The following is a 25,433-nucleotide window of genomic DNA, read 5'->3' on the forward strand; positions in this document are numbered from 1 at the left end:
AGCGGCGGACGGTCTTCCGTCTGCTGCGGTCCCCCCCGCCATAGTAATATGGCGGGGAAATGGGTGGCAGGGTTGGATCATGGGCAGATCGCCACTGCCATGTGGGCGTGGCGATCCGCCCGTGATCCTAATGGGCCCCTTAATGTTTAAAATGTGAGTGGACCTGCACACCTGACTAAATGCGTTGTACTAATATGAATAATCCAAAAGTTAGTGGTGGTGTCTACTTCTATGTATGCGTGCTATCACGATTCAGAGGTTAAGCCCTAACCTCTATGCAATGAAACTCAAAAAAAGAGGTTTGGGGAAACCCCCAAGCCTGCGTGATGCACAGCTATTGACCCTCTGGTCTAATGTATTTTCATCCAATCCTAAACAAAACGATATACTTTATACAATTTAATTCCAACTCGGTGTTCAACTTGGTTATGTATTTATTAACCTTGTAAACTCATAATTTTACATACATCAACATGTGACTTTTGTCATAGCCACACTTCTTAGTGGCAGTGTGGTTTCAATCTATAATGCTTACAATCTCAAAACAAAATATTTAGCTTAAACCAAATGAATTTAATAAATCCCAATGCATTTCAGGTTTTTGTTAACCCTTCTTCAGGGGTATCATATACAGTTCATGTTAAAAACTTGTATCTCTGTTGATTTGCAGAAGTCCTCCGTGTGGAACTACAACAAGATTATGGAAATATAATTGACAATCAAGAACAGTAAAAAACAAACAAACAGAGGATTTGCACTCCAAAAGTCACGTATGAGATCTTATGTATGGCATGCAAAGTATAAGTGAGTAAAAGGTATTTAACAATCGTGTAAACTGGTTACTAAAAGCGACTGGTTTTGAATAAAAGGAAAAAGTAATTTTCAACGTTTTGAAAAACAGAAGAGATGCCACGCATCATGCATTTGTCAGAGTTTAAAATATAAGCCGGGAGCACCGTTCAAATTCACTACATAAACAAACGATCAAGAGCCTCTCACCAATGTCACCCAATGAGTGTTTTCCGAGCACTGTGTTCTTAAATTAGAGACTCACCCGACAAATATCTCCCAAGTCCCTAAAAATGGGAGGACAGAATGTTAGCCACCAATTAAAAATCTGTTGACCGTTTTTAAATTTTCAGTTTTTAATTTTTTGTACACTATCTGCCTAAATTATTTACTTTTTTTTTTTTTAACTGTCACAGACCCTCATAAAGCCTGCTGGATCGGGCTAATCATAGAAGGAATGACCCGCCGTAGTCTGTTGGCCAGGGCCCTGGCGATGATTTTGACCTCCGAATTCAGAAGTGAGATAGAACAATAGGGAAAGCATACAAGTAGGCATCGGGGATACGTTACAAGTGTTTAACTGCTGTATGCGTGAAATGACATACTTAATCTTTTTGTAAAGCTGTAGATTACATTTTAGCAACATTTCACACAATAGAGAAGTGCAAGAAAATTTACCCAAAATAACCAACCTGCACCATATTCTTGGTAAACACCAGCATTACTTTTTTCAAAATGCCTCAATTAAAAAATAAACACACGTTTTTTAAGTAAATATAAAATGTTTGAGAATTCTTAAATTTAAGTGAAGAAACACTTGCACTTTTTTTTCTACAAAAATATATTCTGCACAATAATGCTTGGAGAGGTGTTCCCCACCATCATTATTGCAGAATTTGATGTGTTGTTCAGAAAACTGAAAACTTGTGAAGGAAAAGTTCAAATGTTGCAGCTCGCTGCTAGTAAAGACGGTTGTCCTTGGTAATCTTGTGCCATCTGTTAATCATTAACCCACATGACACCAGAAGGTAGATAATCTGCTTTGTGAACAAAGTACTCCAATGCCAGCATAGAAATCTAACAAACAAATGTATTTAGAGGAGTCCGTCCATCCCATGTTCTAGGTGACTAAGCTCTCAAAAGTTTAGCAAACAGCTAATACACAATGAAACTGAAAATAGTTTAAACATACCAACTCACTGCCTTACATTCATGATTTAGGCCCCGATTATGATGTTGGTGGGACGGGGTCAGCCATTGCTTTTCGGCAGTCCTCTCCCCCACTTCCTCGGCAGTGTGACTGCCAGGTTAGGATTAGAGCAGCAACAAGGTGACAAGAGTGCCACAGTCATGCCGCCTCCGCCGATACGCTTGCTTCTGCGGCGGGACAGCTAGAGGCAGCTCATGGAAGGAATTGCCGCCAAACTTCCTGCCATGCAAATTATGATCTGTCTTTCCACCAAGCTTTTCCTAGTGGGGACACCGCCATGTACGAGTCAGCGGAAAGGCAGTAAATAAGGGGATAACTAATCGAATTCTGGCCAGAGTCAAACTTTTTAAGCACATTCAGAGTGACAGGGCGTGCATTTTCACCTGTTCCATGGGTGTCACACTGTCACTGCATACAGCACCAATACAGGAGATGGAGTGTCCTGTGCTGTGGAACCACAGTGCAGCTGCACACAGTTCCAGCTGCGTTACGCCCCACCGTTGTAACTCTGCCGCAAAGAGATCACCAGCCCATTGGGAAACCTCGTAATATGGTGGGTCAAAGACAATTATGGCGGGGCAACGGCCCCTCTTTCCCCCGCCTGCTCTCCGTGGTGGGGCGCGCCCCGACGCCTCAAGATGACGCAGTGGGCGCGGCGCATCACGGATTGGCCACAGGGGTTCGAAAGTGGCCCGGAAGCGATTGAATCGCTTCCGGTCACTGGGTAGCAGAGGTCAGGCCGGTTAGAACTAGCCTGGCCAGTAGGGGGGTTTAAAAGGCCGGGGAGCGCCGGAGTCAGCCTCTTTTACCCACGCTCCGCGGTCTGCCCTCACCCAGTCTCTAGGAGGCTGAAATCTTTCTTTTTCGTTTTTCAGGTTACGTGGTGCCGAGGTTGGAGTGGTTCCAGCGATGCCTCCACTGCTTCCTTGCCGGGGCGGAGACAGTTCTACTACGAAGAAGCGGCCGGATTTCCTACGCGTGGCCGGGGGGATATCTCTTCTCGTTGTTTTGTCTCTCTTTGCAGGTGCGCGGGTGTGCAAGTTCCCGAGCGACGGTGAGAGCGTTCCCGAGCAGTGGTGAGAGTGGGAGGATCGCTTCCCTGTTTTAATCCAGTCGCGCGCCTCGCAGGTAACAAGGGGGGGCCAAGGACATAGGCGGGCAACCGGCGACTCAGCAGCACCTGAAGAGAGTGGTCTGCATTTAGCGTTGTTAGGATCTCGCCATGGGGTTTTGGTGCAGTCCCGGTTTTTGGTGGTTAACGCGTTTGCCGAGCAGCGCGGAGTTTGGGTAGAATCACACACTTATGTATACTCGTTTATTCTGTGCACTGCGTGGGGCCCTGATGATCTAGTGTTGCAATTTTTGGGCGATCTTCCGGGATCTTAATAACCAATTTCAGTTCCTCCTATGAGCCTATAATGTGTAGAGCGTTCCCGGCCAGTAGTTAAAGTCTAGATTGAAGTTTCAAGTCTCTGTGTCAATGGCCATCGAGTAGCTCTAAATTCCAAGGGTTTTCTGCTGTGGTAACTAACACGACTGTTTGCTTTGAACCTAGGGAGAGCCTGATGTGAATCATTGCGCCAATTTAAACAAGTGAACGGTATAGGTCAACAATACACATGTGCTTTGAGTTGGAGGGTGATCTCTTTTGACTAATCACTGTGTGGTTTCCAAGGAAGGTTTTTTATTATTTGTGTGCCCAGAGCATGTGATAATCTTGTCAATTTTCATTATAGGAGTGCACACAGGGGTACTCATCACCCCAGGTCAGCAACAGGTGAGACAGAGGACATCGCTTTAAGGGGACACAGACAGGCCTGCATTTCACTGCTTCTGTGGGCCGCTGGGCTAGAGTTTACTCGCCCAACAGCCAGGCTAGCTGGTGTGGCGTGGCTCCAGTTGCGTGGTGCTTACTGCCAGTTTGTGTACCCCCAACGTGCGCAGGTAAGGATCTGGACAGGTCCCACTTAGGTAACAGATAACATTATGCTCGCAGTGTTATTGCCTATCAGTGCGTAAGTTACCTTGCAATTGTCTCAGGAACTATGGCTAGTAAACGTGGTGCAAAGCGTTCCCGCATGGAACATATGTTGAAATCAATGATGCGTAGGATGGCGACAATGGATAGGAGATGGGGAAAGGTAGAGCAAATGGGGCAGAGCCTTGCAGAGCTCAGACAAAGAGTAGATGGGCAGAATGGGCCAGCAAGCAGGCCTAAGCGAACTATTGTGCCCCCAAAACCCAGAGGGGAATTGGACCCAATCCCCAGACGGGCTAGGCCCAGGAAGTGAAAGAACCAAGCACTCATGCCGAGTCAGCCTACCAGTGAGCCCTACACCTATACCAATGATCCCTGCAGAGCTCAAACAAAGAGTAGATGGGCAGAATGGGCCAGCAGGCAGGCATAAGCGAACTATTGTGCCCCCAAAACCCAGAGGGGAATTGGACCCTATCCCCAGGCGGGCTAGGCCCAGGAAGGAGAAGAATCAAGCACCCATGCTAAGTCAGCCTTTAGGGGATATGCCTGAGGGTGAGGTTCCCTCAGGACTTCCAGTGACACCAGTGAGCCTTACACCAATACCAGTGATCCCTGCAAGTGTCCCATTGGTCCCCGCTCCTACCCCTCTCGTGCCTACACCAAGTTCGGTGCCTCCCGCATCAGTCCCGGTGGTCCCAACGATAATTCCTGTGGTGCCCACACCTCGCCCCGCATCATTCCCGGTGGTCCGAATCCAGTGGTCCCGAATCCAGTGGCCCCCACTCCCGTCTCAGCACCTACAGGTGTTAATCATGTACCGCAGGAGCTAGTGGCTCAGAGAGTGGCAGTTCTCCCTTGGCTAGGAAGGGGGGGATGTTACTGACTTCGGTGGGTGCAAAGGAAGTAGGAGAGGACCCGTTAGCAGAGGCACAGAGGATGGTGGCAAGGATTATTGCAGCCCCAAGCAGGGTGCCAGGCGGAGGGCCAGGTACTTCAATTCTACCCCAACCAGCTGTACAGGAGAGCGGCAATGGAAAAGACAAGGTGACGGAGCCAGCTGGAGTTGGGGCAATAGGTAAGGAAGTGTCATTGCCACTGCTGGTCGCGGGGGTACTACCCACTAGGAGGGAACATCTGGCCAGGCATGTAACACGCGAGGTGAAGGAATTGGTATGGTCTGGTGCTTACATCAATATGTTCTCCTTGCTTGTGGACAACAGAGAAATGGAGTATGACAAGAAGCAGAAGGATTGGATGCTTCATAGCGAATGGCTTGTTGAAATGTTGAGATTCAGGGTGGAGGAGACTTTGAGCAACTGGATTAGGGCTTTCTCTGTATTTATGGCTATAATAGCTGAGTGTTCGCCTAATCTGCAAGCGGAAATGGCTTGTTACCAGAGCAGGGTTACTAGGACTCATAATAAATATGGGGGCGTAGGGTTGAACGAATATGACAGGAATTTCAGGAAGGCTAAGGAATTTGACCCATCACTTACCTGGGACCGGGTCTACTCAATCGCGTGGTTTGATCAGTTTGGCTCAGGACAGCCGGGCAATACAGTTCAAAACTGGAACAAGGGGCACACTTCCCAAGCGCCTCAGCCCTTTCGGCCACCACATACCGCGGGCACGGCCCCTAGTCCGGGGAGCGATAGGGGACGGAAAGGGGCATGCTGGGATTTTAATAGACGGACATGCACCAGGGCCCAAGGCACTTGTAAATTCAGGCACGCATGCTCCATTTGTAATCACCCTTCTCACCCAGAATCAAAATGCCTCAAAAAAATCAGGAATTAGGGAAAAGAGGAAACAGGAGTAAGGAGAAGGCACTAATGGTAACACATTCACCCATTGACGTTCTGGCTATGACTCCTTGGTTAAACAGGTACCCAGACCATGCCACGACTAGGATTTTACAAGAAGGTTTTTCGTATGGCTTTAGGATTCCAGCAGTTGACAACACAGGGACACCAGAGTGTAAAAATCAGCTTTCTGTAAGGACCAATCCGGGGGTAGCAGCAGCAAAAATTGCAAAAGAACTACGCCTGGGCAGAATAGCGGGTCCTTTTGATCACATCCCTGTGCACAATTTTGTCTGCTCGCCCCTGGGGTGGTCCCGTAGAAAGAGGAAGGAGTTCAGGTTGATTTATAATCTGTCAGCCCCTAGAGGCAATTCATTAAATGACGCCATCAACGAAGAAATCTGTAGCGTGAAATATGCCTCTTTTGACCAGGCAGTAGATATAATAATAATAATAATACTGGATTTTATACAGCGCGAACAGCTACCTCACAAGGAGGTGTCCCGGCGCTAAGGGTTCTGGGGCCCGGGGCCTTGCTAGTCAAATCAGATATTGAGTCTGCCTTCAGGCTGCTGTTTGTACATCCTCTAGATCACCACGTTCTAGGTTTTTCATTCCAGGACAAATTCTACATGGATATGTGCATGCCCATGGGTTGTTCTGTTTCCTGCGCTTACTTTGAAAAATTCTGTTAATTTCTGGAATGGGTTTTGAGACAGGCAACAGGGCACCAATACGTCATGCATTACCCGGATGACTTTCTCTTTCTGGGGTCGGCGGGCTCCCGGGAATGCGCTTGGGCATTGCAGGAATTTTGCGTGCTCATGTGTGCTTTCTGGGTTCCTCTAGCGCCGGGGAAGACGGTGGGTCCAGCAACCACAATAGAATTTTTAGGCATTGAGTTGGACTCTGTACAGGGGTGTTTCCGGTTGCCTAAAGAAAAAATTGTGAAATTTAGAGCAGCACTCCAGCAATATTTCGCAAAAGATAAGGTAACCTTACATCAGCTACAACAGACAGCTGATCAGTTGAACTTTGCATTAAGGGTAATACCTATGGCATGACCGTTCTCCCGTACCACCTCTCAGGCCATGACAGGACTCCAGGAAAAACACCATCACACAAGACTGTTATCTGAGGTTCGCCAGGACATGCGGATTTGGATCGCATTTCTGGAGGGTTTCAACGGCAGGGTAGTGTGGCCCGGTCCCCCCACTACTCCCGCGGAGTTAGGTTTATGGACTGATGCTGCGGGCAGTGTGGGATTTGGTGCCATACTCGGGAACGAATGGGTGGCACAACATTGGCCGGCTCTGTGGGTAGAGAATTGTGTGACAGCCAATATAGGTTTTCTGGAACTCTTTCCCATCTGGGTTGCACTGACTGGTAATGCATCAACAATCAGGCTGCACGGTGTAAAATGATCCTCCGCCTGTTGAAAGAGATAGTGCTGTTGAAATGGTAAGAGATAGTGTATGAAGCTGAACATACAGTTTAAGGCCAAACATGTCCCGGGGACGCTGAATAATGCTGCTGATGCACTCTCTCGCTTCAAGATGCAGGTTTTCAGGGAGCACCTACCCTCTGCAGAGGCGACATCAACACACTTCCTGGAAGTACTCTGGCAGCTAGTCTAGTGCCCAGGAAGGCTTATGAAGGGGCGTTTTGGTCGTACTGCGCTTTTCTGGGGCAGGATTGGGCGGATAGCTGGCATAAGTCCGGAGCATTCCTACGGAATTTAGACACTTTGAATAAGGAAGGGCGCTCTGCGGCGACAGCCAGATGACATGTGGCAGCGGTTTCTTTCTTTGTGCAAATCAAGGACACCAGAGACCCCACGAATAGTTTCATTGTGAGGAAGGCACTGAAGGGGTGGCGGCGCCTCCAGGGGGCCGCTCCGGACACAAGTCGCCCGATTGGCTTAGAGCGGTTGACATCACTGCTAACAGCCCTGGGTGGCATTTGCAGTTCAATAGCAGAGGCATTGCTATTCAGAGCTGCCTTTTCACTGGCATTTTATTTGGAATTTAGGGTAGGGGAACAGGTGGTGCGCAATAAGGAGGATGTGCAAGGTGGGCTCCAGCTGGAGCATGCGAGGATACAGGGCAACACTTTGCTAATTAAAAAATCCAAAACTGATCAGGAAGCCCGTGGCGAAGGTATAGTAATTCACCGCGCACGGGATAATCCATGCTGCCCAGTGATGCACCTGGAAACCTTCTTCCGACAGAGGAATGGTGCAATGGGGGGGGCATTGTTAATGCATGCTGACAGTACCCCTCTTACTAGGTTCCAGTTTAAAATGGTATTGGCCATGACGATAGACAGGACATGCTTCGATCCAAAGGACTTTGGGACTCATTCATTCAGAATAGGGGCTGCCACAGCTAGGGGGTTGCACAGGAACAGTGTGAAGAGGATTGGGAGATGGTCCTCCAATTGTTACAAGCGCGATGTGCGGATACACATGTTGTAAGGGTGGCAATGCATTTTGTCCTGATGCCTGTCCTGTTGTCTGCTTGCATTTCAGTTTCTCAAACCTGTCACGCAGGAGGGAAACTGCCGTTGGCGCATCACCAGTAAAATACTTCACAACGACTGGCACATCCACAGGACAAGGGAGCACATGTTTGGGTCATTGGTCATTCCTACGTAAGGCGTATGAAATCTGTTTTTCTTTCAGGTAATTACAGACACAGGGCTGAGCAGGATGGTTTCACGGTTTCTTTCCAGTGGGTCTCTGCCTCAGTCAGTTTAGGGCTTTCGTTACAGATCTGTTGAGTAGACGCAGTCCTCCACCCACGATTGTTATGGGTGGGAGCGATCTGGTGAATTTGGGTCGAAGGGGCTTGATGGAGGACATAATCTCTGAAGTGGGCTGGTTAGCTAAGGCATGCCAGGGCTGCACCATAGTTTGGTCTCAGATGGTACCCAGATTTAAATGGAGGAGGGGGAGATTCTGTGAAACCGTTGAATCACTCGGTAATGAGGATCAACAATAAAATAGGGAAATAGTTCAGGTCTCCTCAGCTACAAAACATCGCACATGGGTGTGTCAGGGGGGAACTGTGCTTCTTAAAAGACGGGGTCCACCTGACAAGGTTAGGTAACGAAATCCTGTTGGAGAATATAATGGCTTGGCTAGTTAATTTTAAGGGCAGGGCATGACCTTTCAGTGTAGGAGGGAAGGGGTGGGGCAGATAGTCGGTCAACTACGCTGGCCTGTGGCGGTAAGGTCATGATTAATAAGCAGTAAATTTAAGGTCCTTAGAGGGCGGCACCATTCTTGAAGGGGGTTGCCCAAGGGGAGGGACAAGTGGTCTCTCCTAGAACTCCAGGGGCGGTACAGCCGGTTGGCTGGATGGGTGCGGGGAAGGGGGGCGTCACGCTTTCTTTAGGCTGGTTGGCCACCCCGCACCGGCACAATGATGTCACTAAACGGCGCCGAGTGCAAGGGCCCCCTTTAATGGAGTTAATAGAGCGTACGGGGTAACCGGTTGGGGGGGGGGGTGTGTACCCTCACGGTAAACAGGTCCTCTGCGCATGCACACTCCTACGGGAGGCATGGCTAATTGATATGGATCTGGCACCAGTTAGCGACCTTGCCGTAGGCCCAAATAGGATACGCAGAAAAGTAATTCATGTATGATTATGGTTCAGATTTTAGAATCGGATAGGAAATACCTTGTACTAGAAGTATGTTAAGGTTAGCCATCTGATATCTGTATATATTAATTGTAATCAAATGTCATGCTACGTTTTCTGCGTAAAAATGTCTAAATATTGCTTATTTCAATTTTAATTTGGTTTTATGTTTTAATAAATAAGGCCGGGGATTGAACGACCCCCGCCTCCAAAGAAATCCCTCTCATGTCCATCTTTAATAAATGTTGGTTAAATACAAGTCGGGGGAGGGGGATGTTCGGTAGTCCCTGGCCATACAGCCTTTGGTTTGGGAGAGTCTCATTCAGTCAGTGACTTACCAAGCTGTCTGTCTTGTTTTAGGAAGAGCCCCTGGCTTTACATTTTTATACCCATCGGTGACCAGTCCAAAAATTAGACCTATTTTGCATGCCTATGACTCACCAGCAAAAGTAGCAGCCTCGAAAAAATGCATCCTCCTCTCCCACAGTCCTCTGCACGCAGGTGCATGCTGAGCAAGCACTACCCTGTTACTTAAATACTATTGCATTCCCAATGCTGGTTGCACACTTCCTCTTCACATGACCGATGCGGACTGCTTGGACCTTTATAGAAAATAGGAATTGCAACCAGTGCACTGTAAGTACTCAAAGTTGATCCAAGTGCCAATTGCCATACCCCTCCTAGGCTTTTTCATCTGCTGTAATCACTCATGAGTCACAACTTAATCCTCACATTTCCATGGACATTGCAGTAGGAGCAGCATAGCAGGGATGCACTATAGCTCTGGGACCTTTTCTGTCTGGGAACCCTAGTCTTTTCCAGGCAGGCGGTTGCGAGAGCTGCTGATTGGTCCCCTGCCCTCTACAACCTCACCACTACTACACAGTAGTACACTGGTCCCCTGCCCTCTACAACCTCACCACTACTACACAGTAGTACACTGGTGCAGTCTTGGGGCAGAGCACCGTGGCTAATAGTTCCATAGTGATGCCACAAGCCTAGCTTCAGCGTTAACAGAGCCACGCCCCGAGTAAGGACAGGAAGTTGTTGGTTTTAGAAGCCCCCCCTGAACACAGTAGCAAACAGCAGCTGTCCACCTTGCTCATGCATTACTTATTTAGGGGCTTGGCAAGCCCCCATTCATATAGAAGGGTGGGCAGACCTCTGAGGAGGAGCAAGTGGCTGCTCCAGAGCTAGTACTGCAGCAGTTCAAGATCACTACAAGATTTCAGGTGATCCGCAGCAGCACAACAGCAGTGGATGCAACTCCACAGCCAGTAAAGTAGTTTCCAGGTAAAAAGAATAAAGCTCACATCTTCTGAGTACACCAATCCTTACGTTCACTCTTTATCATTTCCAGTATTCTCATTCAATTGCACTTTTCTCCCCACTGTTTGATCCTGCTAATGCCCTTTGCGTGCTTCCAGCTCTCTGCCAGGTGTCCTGTCCATTCTCTGTGCTGCTGTCCTTTACACCCTAGTGTTCCTGTCCCACATTTTGCCGTGTACTTTTCCCTATTTCATCCTCCTGCCATTGCCAACACTTAAATCCTGCATTCACCCAGATGTAATCCTGTGCACTGTCCTCCAATTTCCTATCTTACTTGGAGCGCTCCTTGTTACCAACTTTTGTAAGTTCTCCTAACATTACCCCAGGCATCCTCTTGCTCAAAATTAACCTGTAAATTGTCCCATCCTCTCGCCTAAATAATCGGTAGGACCATCTTTAAAAATAAAAAAAACTTCACCCACAGATCATTTTTTTTACAACACATTTTTTTCGGATTTGGAAATAAGTCAGTAAGATACAACATATCAACCGCATAACAGAGGCTCAGTATCTCCCGAGGTCCATCTCACCTGTTCTCCACCCCACACACATCCTAGTCCATGCTAGTTTGGAGTATCCGGGACAAAGTTCATGACTCTGAGCCCCTATACATTCGGATTTCAGTGTCTAAGGACCTCAAAATGCAGTTTTACATCGCAATTAAGATTCCCCCGTATTCTGCCCACGCCCATCACCATTCCTCATACTTTTGTGGACACCCTTGGGTCTCCTATACAGTTTTCTCTCTGGGTCAATGTCTTCCAATGTTTCGCAATATCTCTTTTGGCCATAGTGAGGCCCTGTCGCAGTAACGCTAATCTGTAGCAGTTAATATCAATGTTAGTGGAGAAATGGAGGAGAGCCAGTTTAGGGTCTTGAAAGAATGGATGCCCTTTCACTCGGCTAAGACAGGAAAGCAGGTGTTCCCAATGAGGGCGCAACTTTGTACATTCTCATGTGGTATGTAGGAAATCACCCTCCTGTGTATTGCAGCGGAGGCAAAAACTCCCATTTGCCTGAGATTGTGTCTCGTGAGGTACGATCAATGGACACAGGTTAATTGGAGGAGGTGAATCCATGTGGCAATCACAGAGGAATTTGGGAATGCCCTAGCTTCTGGCCATTTCCCGTCTTCGAGGGCACCCATATTCCTTATCCAGTCAGTTCACAGTGTTGCAAAGGTGTCAGGCATGTGGCATATCAGTGAGCATATCAGAAGACCTGAGTTAGTTTGTGTACCCTCGGGAGTAATTTTGCTTCTAAGGGAATGTAGTCCGGGAGGTCGTCCAGCCACATAACGTTGGGAATTAGGGCATGTCGAAGTTGTAAGCAGCAGTGGAATTGGCTGTGATGCAGGGTATATTCAATCTGACGGCTCTGGTATGATTTGAGTGTTGTGCCATCCATCAGATTCTCTAGAGTGGAAATACCGACTGAGTCCCACTCCACCTAGTGCAAGAAGGATCCCTTTTATAATAGTGTCTTTCCCCCTCTCAGCATATTCCCCTCAAAGGTTGTTTCCAGTGCCCATTTCTAAGAAGCATAAGCTGGACCATTTCGAGTATTGTATCACCATGTATCGATAACCACAAACGTTTAGAGGTCTAATGTGACTCAATATCGGCTGCAGTAATGTCTCCACCCTAAGTGGATTAGAAGCATTTGCTGAGAGCGATAAGCACAGGACCATGGTTCCACAGAAAGCTGCAGAATACACACGGTATGGTGAGATAGAGGGTCTTTGGTAGCAGGTATTAGAGTTTTATAGCTGGTACAAAAACCTAGGCAGTGAGACCATTGTGAACAGAGGAAGTGAGGACCATGCCTTGATATCACACCGCAGTCTGTCCAGCAGTGATTATATATTCTTACACCATGCCATCTCCAGTCTAGGAGTCACACAAATTCCCAAGTATTTAAAGCCTTGCAAGACTATTGGCATGTTGGAGACCCGGCGTGGGGGCATGAGGAAGATTAATAGTGAGGCCAGATGTTTCCCCCAAAGATACAAAAGATCTGTAGTGCCCTTGGGCCCATCAGATTATGCTCCATCAAAGAAAACAGTGCATCTTCTTCATACAGGGCTATTCTGTCCAATCTGTGGCTGTAGTTGCCACTCAAAACCCACCATCTGTTCATTGATTCTGATCCGTGTTGCTAATGATTCGATGGCAAATAGCAGTGGGAACAGAGAGCAGCGTATACGCGTCCCTCTATCCATAGGGAATGGTGTGAAAGTTTCTGTCCCTGCCCAGACGTGTGCAGTCAGGTCAGTGTAAAGGAGTCTGACATAAGTAATACATTTAGGCCTGAAATGAGCAGGTGAATGAGAATGAATAAAGTATGGCCATCCCACTGAGTCAAAGGCTTGTTTCTATGTCTGTCAGCAGCTTTGCTGCTGGCTTTTTAAGGCTATCAGTCAGAGCAATGGCACTGTTCCATTGTTGTATATTATGGAGAGTGGCTCTCTTGAGCATAACACCTGCTTGATCAGGATTTATCATAGAGAGACTGACCAGCCGCAATCTGTCGGCTAGCACCCCACATGATGATTTTGACCTCTGTATTCAAGAGTGAGATTGGACGACAGGAGGGGCACACATCTAGCGGTCTACCTGGGGTAGGGATCATTATTAGTTCAACCTTACAGAATTCAAGAGGTAGGCGTTTAAGTTTTGGCACTTCCTTTAGGACTTTCTGATACACTGAAGTATTCTACTGGAAGCCTGATCAGGCCTTTCATTTTCCCCAGTTGTAATTAGCTTAGGGCTGTGGTTAGTTCCTGAGCTTCTAAATCCCCCTCCAGGGTTCGATAGGAACTGTAGGGGCAAATTCAACACAAAATTATGAATGAGGGTCTCTGACAGAGTGTTGCGACTGAACAAATATTGCCACAATATCTCACAAAGTGGTAGGCTATGGTTCTGTCCCCTGGGGTGTTTTTTAGCCCATGAAAGACATATGCATTCATATGGAGCATAACCAAATTTGAGCAGATGTGGTGCAGTAATTTACTGTCCTTGTCTCCCGATTGATAAGCATGACTACGCAGCCAGTCACACATTTTTGGCCTCCTCAAGTAGGAGGTGTTGCAGTTGGGCCTGCGCTTGGGCAATTTCGCTGTGCAGTTTCAGGTTTGGGTTGTTACTAACTCGCATTTCCAAGTATCTTATTTGAGATTCAATGTCCTCTATGGATTGCTTCTTCTTGCGTTTTCTTTCCTTATGGAATAACCAATGAATTCCCCTCAGAGGGTTGTCAGTAATGCCTCCAATACAGTGCCCAGGGAGTGCACGGACTGTGGGACAAGTAATTATCTATCACGTCCTCTATGAAGATACCTTACTTATGTATGTCTTCGAGAGAAAGAGATAGTCCAGGCAGAGAGCGTTCTGTGCCTCTGATTGAAAAGTGCCTCTCCCCTGTTGATGGAACAGGTGCTAGACGTCCTTGAGATCCATCACCTCCAAATGGGGTATCACACGGATACATTCTTCACCAGTGCCACCTCTGCTTCGAAGTTTCATCCCCTATAAGCCAGGTGATGACCTCTAGTAAGGGTGCATTCAAAACAGGAGGGGCATAAACATTCTTTATAGTAATGGCTTCCCCTTTCAAGAGGCCAGTGATTGCTATGTACCGGGCCCCAATGATTCAACTATATCTTTATCTCGAAATTAAGGTGTCCTTTTAGCAATATGGCCACCCCTCTAGACCTCCTCGAGAAAAGCAGACTGGAAAACGTACTCGATTACATAGGAGGCTAGGCATGAGAAACTATTCACCTTCAAGTGGGTTTCTTGGAGAACTATGATGTCCAGGAACTGGGTAAGCAAGGGCATGTGTGGCAGTGTTCATCAGGGTAAGTATTGTGGCAATTTTACCAACCAAAATGCATACAACCATAAAGACACATATTTCCTCCCCCCACCCAACATTTCTGAATGGGTAAGTAGGACATGCCAACTGTCAAAGCAAGCTGGGTGATGGCGTCAATCTGCCCTAACATTTCACCAACCCCCTGAACTACCACTATTGTTCGTAATCCAGTTCAATAGCTCAGGTCTTACACCACTTGGGTATTATCTGATACCAGCATGGATCGGCATTCAAAGCTATGGTGTCTGCGTCTGCTTGTCCTGTGGTTGCGGGAAGGGTGTGCCTTTCATTGCTTGTTGGTCATTATAGTTCTCTTGTGCTCAGTCCGGATCTCCAGCATACGAGCCGACATGAAGTATCAGTAGGTGACTTCATAGGGGAGTCGTTCCCTTCATCACCACTGGCTCTGCCTGCGGTTGCGCTGCTCTCAAAGTCTTGTGTATTCCCAGGTACCTCTGATCTGTCATACCAGAATGAGCATGACAAGGTCTTGTTCCACAGGAATGCGTATAACAACCCCTTGACGCAGGGTTAGCATGCAGAGGGGGAGTGTATGTTTTAGCTTAGAAGGCGATATTAAGTTTTGTTGGATATTTAAATCTTGCCATCTCTTTTTCGCCACAATGTAGGATTTTTGTTGGTCTTGAACTAGCTTGGTATAGTCTGGGAATATCATTATTTGGGAGACTGAAACAGCAAGGTGTCCTGGGAGCGGGCCTTCCAGAGAATCATGTCCCTGTTTAGGTAGTTTAAAATGTGCACTATCATGGGGATGAGAGGGCTCCGGGTAGTAGTTTCTGGGTCAGGGCCCTATGGGCTCTTTCGATAAAAAAAGCACATAGCATACTATGCAAATGTTGGTCTAGGAACTTTTTGGGGTGAATGCACTTTGCAGCCTTCGGGGAACCCCATGAATCGAATAATGTCCCTGCGCGCTCTCCCCTCCGCATTCTAGACTTGTGCAGTCAACTCCTTGGAAACAGCAGTGAGGTGTGTGCCAGTGCTTTGCATAGCTGACATTCCACACTAGATAGTCTAACCTCGGGCTCCGCTATCCTGTCTACTGCTCGGCACATATTCTGACTGATCAGCATGACATCGGACCCCACCGCTCCAGTGTTGGCTTCCAGAGCATCATGCTTTCGAGTGATGGCCGTTTGTTGGTGCCCATACCATTGCAACCAAGCACAGTCACCAGGGGCCCATCAGCTGTTTTGTGGCAGAAAGTACACATTTGTCCTGAGTGGCCTGTTTGAGTGGGGCAGTTTTTCTTTGGCCATAATGGTGGCTAATGTTCAAGATAGGGGACCCACCATCACAACTGGGTCCACCAGGCAGCATCATAAATCTGGGCCCAACCCACACCATTGCTGCTTTGTTTTCTTCAAAGGACCAGCTAAATCTGGGCCCAACCCACATCACTGCTGCTTTGTTTTCTTCAAAGGACCAGCTAAGCCTTATCCTGGCAGGCCTAGGACCTTCACCCATCTAGAGGTTATAGTCTCTTTCTGAAAGTGAGGCGGGACCTGTGCCCTGTTCAGTCATGGGACAGTAGGCCACATTTTGTGGCACCACAGTCCACCCTGGGCGTAACTCCGCCAACACATCTTGCCCTTCCCTGGGGCTAACTAACGCAAGAATCCCAAATGTTAGGCCTCCTCACCTTGACAGGTGTAGGTCTATGTCTCTGAGCAGGACTCCACGTGACTCTGGAGCTGGATATGTCCCTCTGTGGCAGGTGGGTCCTCAATACAGTGCAGGCAATGTCGCCTCAGCAGGGGTGCCAGTCAGAGAGAATAGTCCCAGCAAGGGTGCATGGCTTCAGGTCTAGTCAGTTTGATGGGATTCTCTACCCACCCGTGCGAGCACACATCAGGAAGTTATGGGCGAATTAGTTGTGACCACCATCTTAGGCAGTAAGACCACATACTCAGTTTTTTTTTTTTTTTAACTTAAATGCACCAAAAACGGCTGTGAATATCAGGCTGGATGTGTAGATATTCCGAGCATTCAATGACAGAGCAGGATAAAGACAATTTTAAATTGACAATAAAAAATGTAAGCACAAACATGTAAGCAAGGCATGACAACTGTGTGACACTGCGTAGAGTGGACTAGTGCGATGACAAGTACAGTAAAATAAGGTTTCTAAGTTTTTCATACAGGCTAGTAGCAAACTCAGTGAAATCTGATAGCTTTTTTTGGGCAGGGTCAGCAAAGCTCTAACATAGCATTGGCTTGGAGATCCCATTTGTGGCCCTTTTTCTCTGCCTATGCTGCCGAAGCAATAGTGCAAAGGGGTACGCTTCCTGGACCGACTCAAGAGGAGGAAGAGGTTGTCTGCTATCCCATGTAACTCAGAAGACTGCACAATACAGGGAGATGCTAACTGGCACGAGAATCCACCATCCCCTATCCCTAGCAAGCAGACTGCCCACTTCCCAAAGTCCAACAGCAGCAAGCCCAAACGTGCCATAACATACTAACTCTGGAGGATGACGATATTGTGGCTAAACTGGGACCACAACTCCTCCGCACTCAGAAAAGGTGGTTGAAGCTAGCCTGTGGGTGAACACATATCCAAATCGAGTGATGCAAAATCTCTTTTAGAGAGAGGGAAAGTATACTGGTTTTCCCTGATTAGGCCTGTGCACCTAGGCCCTGTGGTGGTCGTCGGGAGCGTTCAGAAATCATGTCATAGCTTGGCGTATTAAGCACTGTGTGGAGTGTGAGGTAGTAAACCCTAACTGGGACCCGGGTGTCCTGAAGAACTGTTAGGTCAAGAGATGGCTGGAAAAAACTTAAAGGGGAACACTGGGGACTCCGTAAATGCATCCAAATCCCCAGTAAATAAGGGGCAAACAGAGATTACTGAAGAGGAGGCTCCAAACGAGTATTCCGTTTCAGTCGGACAGATAATGTTCCTCTGTGTTCTCAAATCAATCCAGCCAGATTTGCCACTGAGACGGGAGGCCATGGAACAGTCTGTGAAAGCCAATGAATTGAAAAGTAAGAGGTTGTCTGGGCAAAGAACAGTTGTGGAGCAGACATTGTATATCATGAAAACATACACACTGGAGCTGGAAAAGAAGCAAGAAATGGTAGAGAAAGTACTGGGTGAGGTAATAACAGAAACTGTGTGGAGTAGAACGTTATGAGGATGGTTGCAAGATTGGAGTCTTTGGGCGATTTGAGGAGAGGGACCAACTTCAAGTACTGGGTCTCCCATGAGCGATCTCTCATTAGGAGATCATGACAATGGAGGTGAGTGAACCGGCGCCCCTTTTCAGCCCACAAGAGAGCATAGTCCATGCCTTGACCTGGCCTATCGCCTGCCTACTCAACTGTGAATAGTGAGGGGGAAGGCTACATTATGACTATTCTGAAGTCTCAAAATATTCATGGTGAGTTGCTGAGAAATAGAGTATGCAAAAAAGGATGGTCAGTGTGAGGGACGTCCTTTGTTCATGGATCTTTGCCCCGAGACTTCTAAATAAATCGTTCAAAACAATTAAAAGCAAGGTAGCTGATATGCAGGTGGAGGCTATGTTGCATTGACCACTAAACTAGAGAATTCATCATGAGGGGAAGAAGTACTTTTTCCACAAACTGAATCTGCCAAGCACCTGCAATCTAATCTTAAAGAGTCAGAACATTGAGGATCAGTGCTGTGACACGATGAGTGGGGTAAAGATTGGGAGCTCTTATTGTATGCTCCAAGCAGACCTCAGAGGTTTGCCTACCGAAGGAGAATGAGTAAGAGTATTTGGGGAGCTGGCTGCCCCGAGAGCTGCAAAGTTGACCATTTTGCACTTTTGTTTCTTTTCTTGCCCACCTTATCTCTTTGGGATCCACAAGGTCTTTCCGCTGATTGTCCTGCTATACAGACTTTTTTCTCAAATCGGATTCAGCGCTTTAAGGATAAAGTAAGCTTGGTCAAACACGGAGAGCTTAGATTGTGGTATGTGATTGCATAACCTCTGTTTGGTTGTGTTACACTTAAAACATATCTTCAAAAAAATAAAACATTGACATGCTGGATAGTGGCATATTTTGTTTAGAGAGCACAACTTTCCTGCAATAATCTCAATTTAAAGATGATACGTCTGAAAACCAACATGGATAAATATTTAGAATAACTAACACAACTAGATATATACTGCATTTCCTACTTTGTATCTGTTAATTATTCTTATATTTGTATTGCCTTGCAAAACACAAGGAATACACGCAATACTTAGTCATTGTGGCAATGAAACCATAAACCCAGGTATAGCAGTCAGGATTTACAGACTAAAAGGAACATCGTGATAATACTTTCAGAAGTTATACAGAAAGACAAATACTTCAGGATACGCCCTGAGGTTATCACACCTTGGCTTAGTCCAGACCAACACTGACTTTGCTGGAACGAGGTGACCTTATAATTGAGCAGAAATCCATTTTCCTAACTGTTCTCTTTGCTGAAATGTGAGTAAACCTAAGGTTCAACCAACAAACATTGAATTTTAGCCACTGAAAGCCCCACTGCTTTTAGGTAGCTATTCTCAATTAAACAAAGACAGAAACAAATCAGGAGTTTCTTGTTTTGAAGGTGAATAGTGGCATCCAACAAAATTATTTGACAAACATTGATTTATAAAGCAAAACCTGTCGTTTTATTGTTACAGAAGACCAATCACCATTTGCTGATGGTATTCCAGACATGAAGTATACAGCAATGAAGACGTTAAGTTTGCTCATTCATGTACTGTCTGCAGTTTAAGCGGATCAGAATACCAACAAAGTCATCACTTCAACAGAAAAAGGTACAATACTGTTTTACTTTAGAAATGAAAAATTTCATGAAGGAACACGGACATGGAAAATGTGTCTGTACTCAAAACACACATATCGCTTTCCGCTGCCCAAGATCACAAATAGGATGACATTACACTCTAGTATCCACTCATAACCAATCTACCATCCAATCACTTATTTCCTTTTGGATTTTTTGGTAGAAGCACAAAGGCCCAAGATCGGAGACAGAAAAGACAGATAATATTGAATGGCTGATTGCCATCTCTAAAAGGGAGCTTTGTGTTCCAAAGGAACTAAAAGGCTGGTGGTAAGCCAATCATCTGGGGAGGGGAGAGGGAGTATGAGACACAACAAGGCAGATACAGAATACAGCAGTGAACCTGCCACACTGCTTCTTTTGCCAGTGCTGGTGCATTTTCCTATGTGCGCAGACCAGGAGGTAGAATCCAGAGTGGATAAACAACACAGAATGACGGCTCCAGTTAAGTGACTTTGCCCAAAAAACCGCTGACCTATTAGTCAGGCAAGGGCAATGCACTATACTAAAATGAGCATTTTTAATTTGCGAAATAGCAGCTTTATGTACAACAGCAAAAGGGTGCTTGTTGGGGCCTTATGGGAAAATGCAAGATAAATGGGGCTTCATGGTACTGGTTAGGCGTTCATCCTCATTGCACTGTGAACGGTTATAAAGGGAACTGACAACAGAACTACGGGAAAATGTAAAGAGAGGTCTGGTATATTTTAAAAAGCAGCACAATATGCTAGTTCAGTATTTCCATAACTGGTGCAACATGATTGCCAGACATTTATTGAAAAGGAGTGCTAATTGGTGCAAATGGAAATGGTTAGCTAAACCTTTTTTCTATAATGGTGTGCTTTGTTTCTCCTAGTGCAGCACTAGCTACTGTGGGACTGCCGAGCACCTGCTACTGTGGGACTTCTTACCAGGGTCACAGGTGGACACTAGGGAATACTTTCACAATGATATCTAGCCCATTTTAAGTTAACAGTGAAAGTAGCCTGTTTGCATTTTGATCAGTTATGGAAATGTGGAGCAAGATATTTTTCCCCATATTTTCAAAGTGAATGTCAGGCAGATACAAACAAAGCTACACTTATTCCTGATATCTCTGCCCATGACTCATAAGGATACATGCTGTTTAGTTCTTCATAAATAAACTGAGAAATGGTGGATCCGGTCAGTGTATTTTCCTGCAGATCCATTATTGAGTTAGTAGATACTGCATAGCAAAGTCACTGTGAGGTGTTGCTGAGCAGTGTGCTATCTAGCTCTTCTATGTAAATTTATTAGGGCATTATGGAATACTGCTAAGTGTGCTAAGACATCTGTGGAAATTGTTCTTACATCACACCAATTTTTAGGTCAAGCCTGGGCTGCGCATTGCGCTGCACTGCGATGCATGCTGTAGCAGATATGAACTTGAAGCTCCGTCACTCTCCACCCATCTTTTCAATTGCCTGTTGTGACTGTCCTTCGAAAATGTTGGCTTTTGATTTGTTATTAGGCTTATAGTACCTCCCTGTATTCTTTGGTAACCTCCATCAGGACTGGACCTTTTATGTGTGTCCTTAAGGTATCGCTTTCATTAGCCCTTCGGGAGAACTCATTAATTAATCTAAAGAGCAATGGTGGGATGTCAGCTTTAGCAATGGCGGCAGCTTTTTAAAATAATGTTTTATTTGCAATGCGGTATGCGTGCTTTTAATTTCACGATAGGGCAATGCACCACTCGCAGAACGGCTGCGCAGCTCGCCCAACTCATTCTTTTTGGTTTTTACAAATAAATTCCACGGGGATTGTTTTGCGAACTCTCTGGAACATTGAAGGTTTTGTTTTACACGTTTGTCACCAAGAATAGAATAAAATAAATCTCCAAATAATGCATTTTCTGTATGATATGAGAGAATGGAATAAAAGTGTGTGGAGTGCAAAAATGCCACCAGCATTTGCATGATGCATTCAAATGGTATTGATGTTACACAGATTTTAAATATATTTTAGAGTGTTCTATTGTGTTAATGTGTGGAGCTGCGTAAATCTACCAAACATTAATTATGCCATTAAGCAAAATACGCCCACTCATTTTATCAGCTGAGTGCAGCCACCGTGACATGCTGGCAATAGTACTGGCAAGAATGGAATAAAACAAAAAAAACAAGCATTTGCAAATGTAAAAGATCTCGCATTTGCAAAAGGTTGAGCTATTATCATTGTAAATGGCAATGCCTTTTATTTATGTGTTGGATTTCAAAACAGATAAATAAAAGGAATTGTTTTTCACAATGTCAATAGTTTAAACTGTCGCAAATACAAGACCTATTGCATTGCAAATGCTTGTTTACGAAGTGTTCAGATTATTGTGTAATAAAAATGCACTATTTTCTGTGGTTCCTCCCAAAATATACCCCCTCCTGTGAAGTGTTTTTAATATCCTAGGATATTTTGGCCAATGGTAATGGACTGCTTTCCTCTAGATTTACTAGAACACCCTTGGGGTAACCACCCAGCCCTCTCCAACCTCTTATCATGCTGTGACTAAATCTACTGTTATAATATAGCTTAAATGTATCTCTTAACCGCTAAAACCCTTCTTATGGGTGACCCAGAGAAGGGTCTGATTTTTATTTAGCTCTACTGATGAAATGTGACACTGCAGAAGTCAAATTCATCCGGTGCATCCAACTTTTGGGAAATAGCATGAGTATTTTGGTTTCAGTAAGCACCAAACTCTGCATGTTCCAGATCTTACTAGGCATTACATTCTGGCATGTTTGACCTTACCAAATGTAGCAAGTATCACCAGGTCCAATAACATTTGCATGTCTTGTAATTTTGATCTTAGTGGAATCAAGGGTTTTGAGCAGGTGTGGAAAATCTCCAGACCACCTGTAATGAAGGCTTAAATGTCTAAAAGGTTTACAGTTGTAAAGTGTCCCAAATCTTTGTGTTAAATTAAATTTAACTGCCAAAATGTATCTACCAATGCTACTGCCCTGGTGTACTGTAAAAGGAAAATGACAAAGACTGTAATATCGTGCTCATTATTGCACACTCTGTCTCAGAACACAGAACAGAAATCCATGGTCTTCTCTTTGCATAACCAAAACAATGCTTTCTGATGATTCTGGGCCCGTAGTTCATGAAATCTAGCCTCTCAGATATCAAATATCCCTTTGAAAAAGATAAAGAAAAGGGCTGTGTGCCTTGACATAACATTTAAAGGTGAGTAAAAAAAGAAAGTTTTACAGGACCTGGTAGTAAAAAAAACTCTCAAATTTGTTTTCCATGCCTGCAAAGTCTACCTCTCCAATATTCATCCGTCAACAACTCTGGGCCCCTCCCTACCTCATGGAGGGGCTCAATTATCTCACCAATATACAAGGCGGGGGACAGACTCCTTCCAGAAAACTATCGCCTGATTGCACTCCTTGATATTGAGGCCAAATATTTCGCCGGCCTCCTACTGTCTCAGTTGGTGAAAATGGGCTGCAAACCAAAGCTTAATACCATCTAGCCAAACGGGTTTTTGCAAAGACATGGGAACAACAACCAACTTGGTGGCCATCTCGCTACTTATTGACAAGGCTAGGGTGACCAAACAGGCTCTCCACCTCTGCTTTGTGGACTTCAAGGCGGCCTTTGACAATGTCAACCGGGAAATTCTCTGGCGGAAACTGGCCTCCTGGGGGATCCCTCGCCTTTATTAAGCCTCTTGATTGAACTGCACACGGACACGTGGGTTCAGGTAAAGCTTGGGAACGGCTCGCACCTCTCTAGGCGTATTCCAACCACAAAGGGCCTAAAACAGCAACCACAAAGGGCCTAAAACAGGGGTGCGTGCTAGCACTCTCTTCAAAACAGCTGACCTGCCACCCGCCCTAGAGGCTTGCAATTCCCATGCCCCCCGGTTAGGGGGTAAAGGGCTGCCCAGTATTTCGTACGCAGACGACGTTGTCCTAGTTAGTCACACGAAAGTTGGTCTTCAAAACTTATTAACACGCTTCATGGTTATGATGTTCAAAACCTACTAGAAGTGAATATCAGTAAGACAAAATTTTTGTCCATAACAGGGAACAAAAAGCCGTACACTTGGTCGCTTGGCACAAAAGAAATTTCAAATTGCTCTGAATACAAATACCTGGGAATCCTGGTGGACAAAGGGGGCCGATTTCTAAACCAACTAGCGGCCATTAAGAGGAAAGGCATGTTAATAGCAACGACACTGAAACAGCTAAAGCCCAACCTGAGATGTGAAACTCTACTGCCACTACTTCGAGTAGCTAAAATCAAAATAGAGTCTTCAATTATGTATGGCAGTGAGGCCTTAAGAGGAATTGACGCAAAACTTCTGGATACAACCATTTCAAAGGCCTATAGACTTCTTTTTAACCTGCCATCGTACACTTCGTAAGCCCAGATTCGGCTGGAATTTGGGCTGACGAGCCAAACTCTTGCACGAAGAGGGTCATACATCAAGTGCTGGCACAAACTAAAGAACTCTCCAGAAAATACCCTGAACCGACAGCTCTGGCAAGACATAAATACCTCATCCAGAATGCCAGCAAAAAAATATTTAGAGGAGTCCCTGACTGTCACAGGATTGAGAGAGCTATGGGAGTCTCCCCTATCACATGCGCAATTTAAACTCACAGTGAACAAGAGCTTAAAGAGATACTCGCATGTCGAGGACAAAGCCACGTTTTCTCACAGACACCATGCCTGGATGACCCTGTGTACTTATAAAACTCCGGGGCTCCAAGCATATTTTGGTCTGGAGTATGGTTGGAAAACTAAGGAAGCCTTTTTAAAACTTAGGTTAGGGCTCCTACCCGCCATTCCTCACTTACCACCATGGCTGAGACAGAACTATGGGACTAAATGTCGGCTTTGCGGAACGGGGAGGATTGAAGACTTAGAACATCTATTATGCACATGCTCGAGGCTGAACGAGGAAAGGGTAGCCCTGTTGAAAACAGCCTTTAACGAACTAGGAGTCCGCACACGCAGACAAGCCGTCCTCGCCTGCTTCGACCCTGGTCACCCGCCACTAAATGGGAAGCTGGTGAAATTTCTGAAACTAGCAGAACAGAAACAAACAACCTAGGCATTTGACTAAGAGAAAATCTTGGGCCAGGATCATCCTCCCATGAACAATATATCCGACCCGCATTTATTATTCTCTTTTATCTTTGCCTTTCACTCAAATCTTTTGTTTTTAAAGGTCTCTTTTAACTTCTCTCGTGAGACTTGTTGTTTTAACGTATTCTTCTTTTTGTAATGGTTTTTATTAACCTATAAACAATAAATAAATTACTTACTTACTTACCTCTCCAATAGGATAACATTGTGTTACCCTATTAAATTGAATAAATGATAACTTTCAATTGGGAGCAGGTGTGGGGGGTCACATTTGGTGTTTAAAGTAGTGTCATTTAAAACCCTCTTTAAAAAGTAATGTCGGATTTTAAGTCACAATTCTGAAAATGCCACTTTTAGAAAGTTGAAAAAAACCAAGCACTGTCCTTGTGCTCTTATGCTGGTGCACTGCGTTGAGTGGGAACAACTCCCTCCAATAAATCATGTTCCTCCAGGTAATCCACAGTAATCTTTTGAATCAATGCGAGTTTTTCACGCTCCTTGTTGCTATTTAATTCTTAGTATTCTTCACCACAAAGGAGACAGCAAGATGCAATCTGTAGTCTTTATTTAGACATTCCTAATACATACTGTATGCATTTTGAGCTTTGTACAGCAGTATGCACAAATTGATCTCTGTGTAAATTGAGCGCAAAATATATTGTCTCAATGCATTTCGAGTCTAGTAGGCTCTTCGTCAGGGGAATCTAAAACATAAAAGTGAACAATGTCACCTGACTGTACCATTATAATTCATGTCTGCTATTGTTACATTATCATAACATTGTTAAAAATACTAATACTAACCACACCGTGCATAATGTCCCTACCTTCACCCCA

At 45.5% G+C, this 25,433-nt stretch overlaps 1 protein-coding gene across 4 annotated transcripts in view; it reads right to left on the minus strand.

Moving 5' to 3' along the window:
- The window catches only part of AMACR (alpha-methylacyl-CoA racemase), a 613,095-nt gene that overhangs the window by 579,905 nt on the left and 7,757 nt on the right, over positions 1–25,433 (minus strand). Inside the window, exon 1 of one of the 4 annotated variants that reach the window (XM_078674918.1) lies at positions 1,000–1,044. The exons of the other annotated variants lie outside the window; for them this stretch is intronic. The gene's annotated coding sequence lies outside the window, so the exon portion shown is untranslated. Of the gene's footprint in view, positions 1–999; positions 1,045–25,433 lie in introns of those variants that run through there. 4 annotated transcript variants of the gene reach the window in all.

Source organism: Lissotriton helveticus, chromosome 2_1 (assembly GCF_964261635.1).
Source record: "Lissotriton helveticus chromosome 2_1, aLisHel1.1, whole genome shotgun sequence".
In the NCBI taxonomy this organism is placed as follows: Eukaryota; Metazoa; Chordata; class Amphibia; order Caudata; family Salamandridae; genus Lissotriton; species Lissotriton helveticus.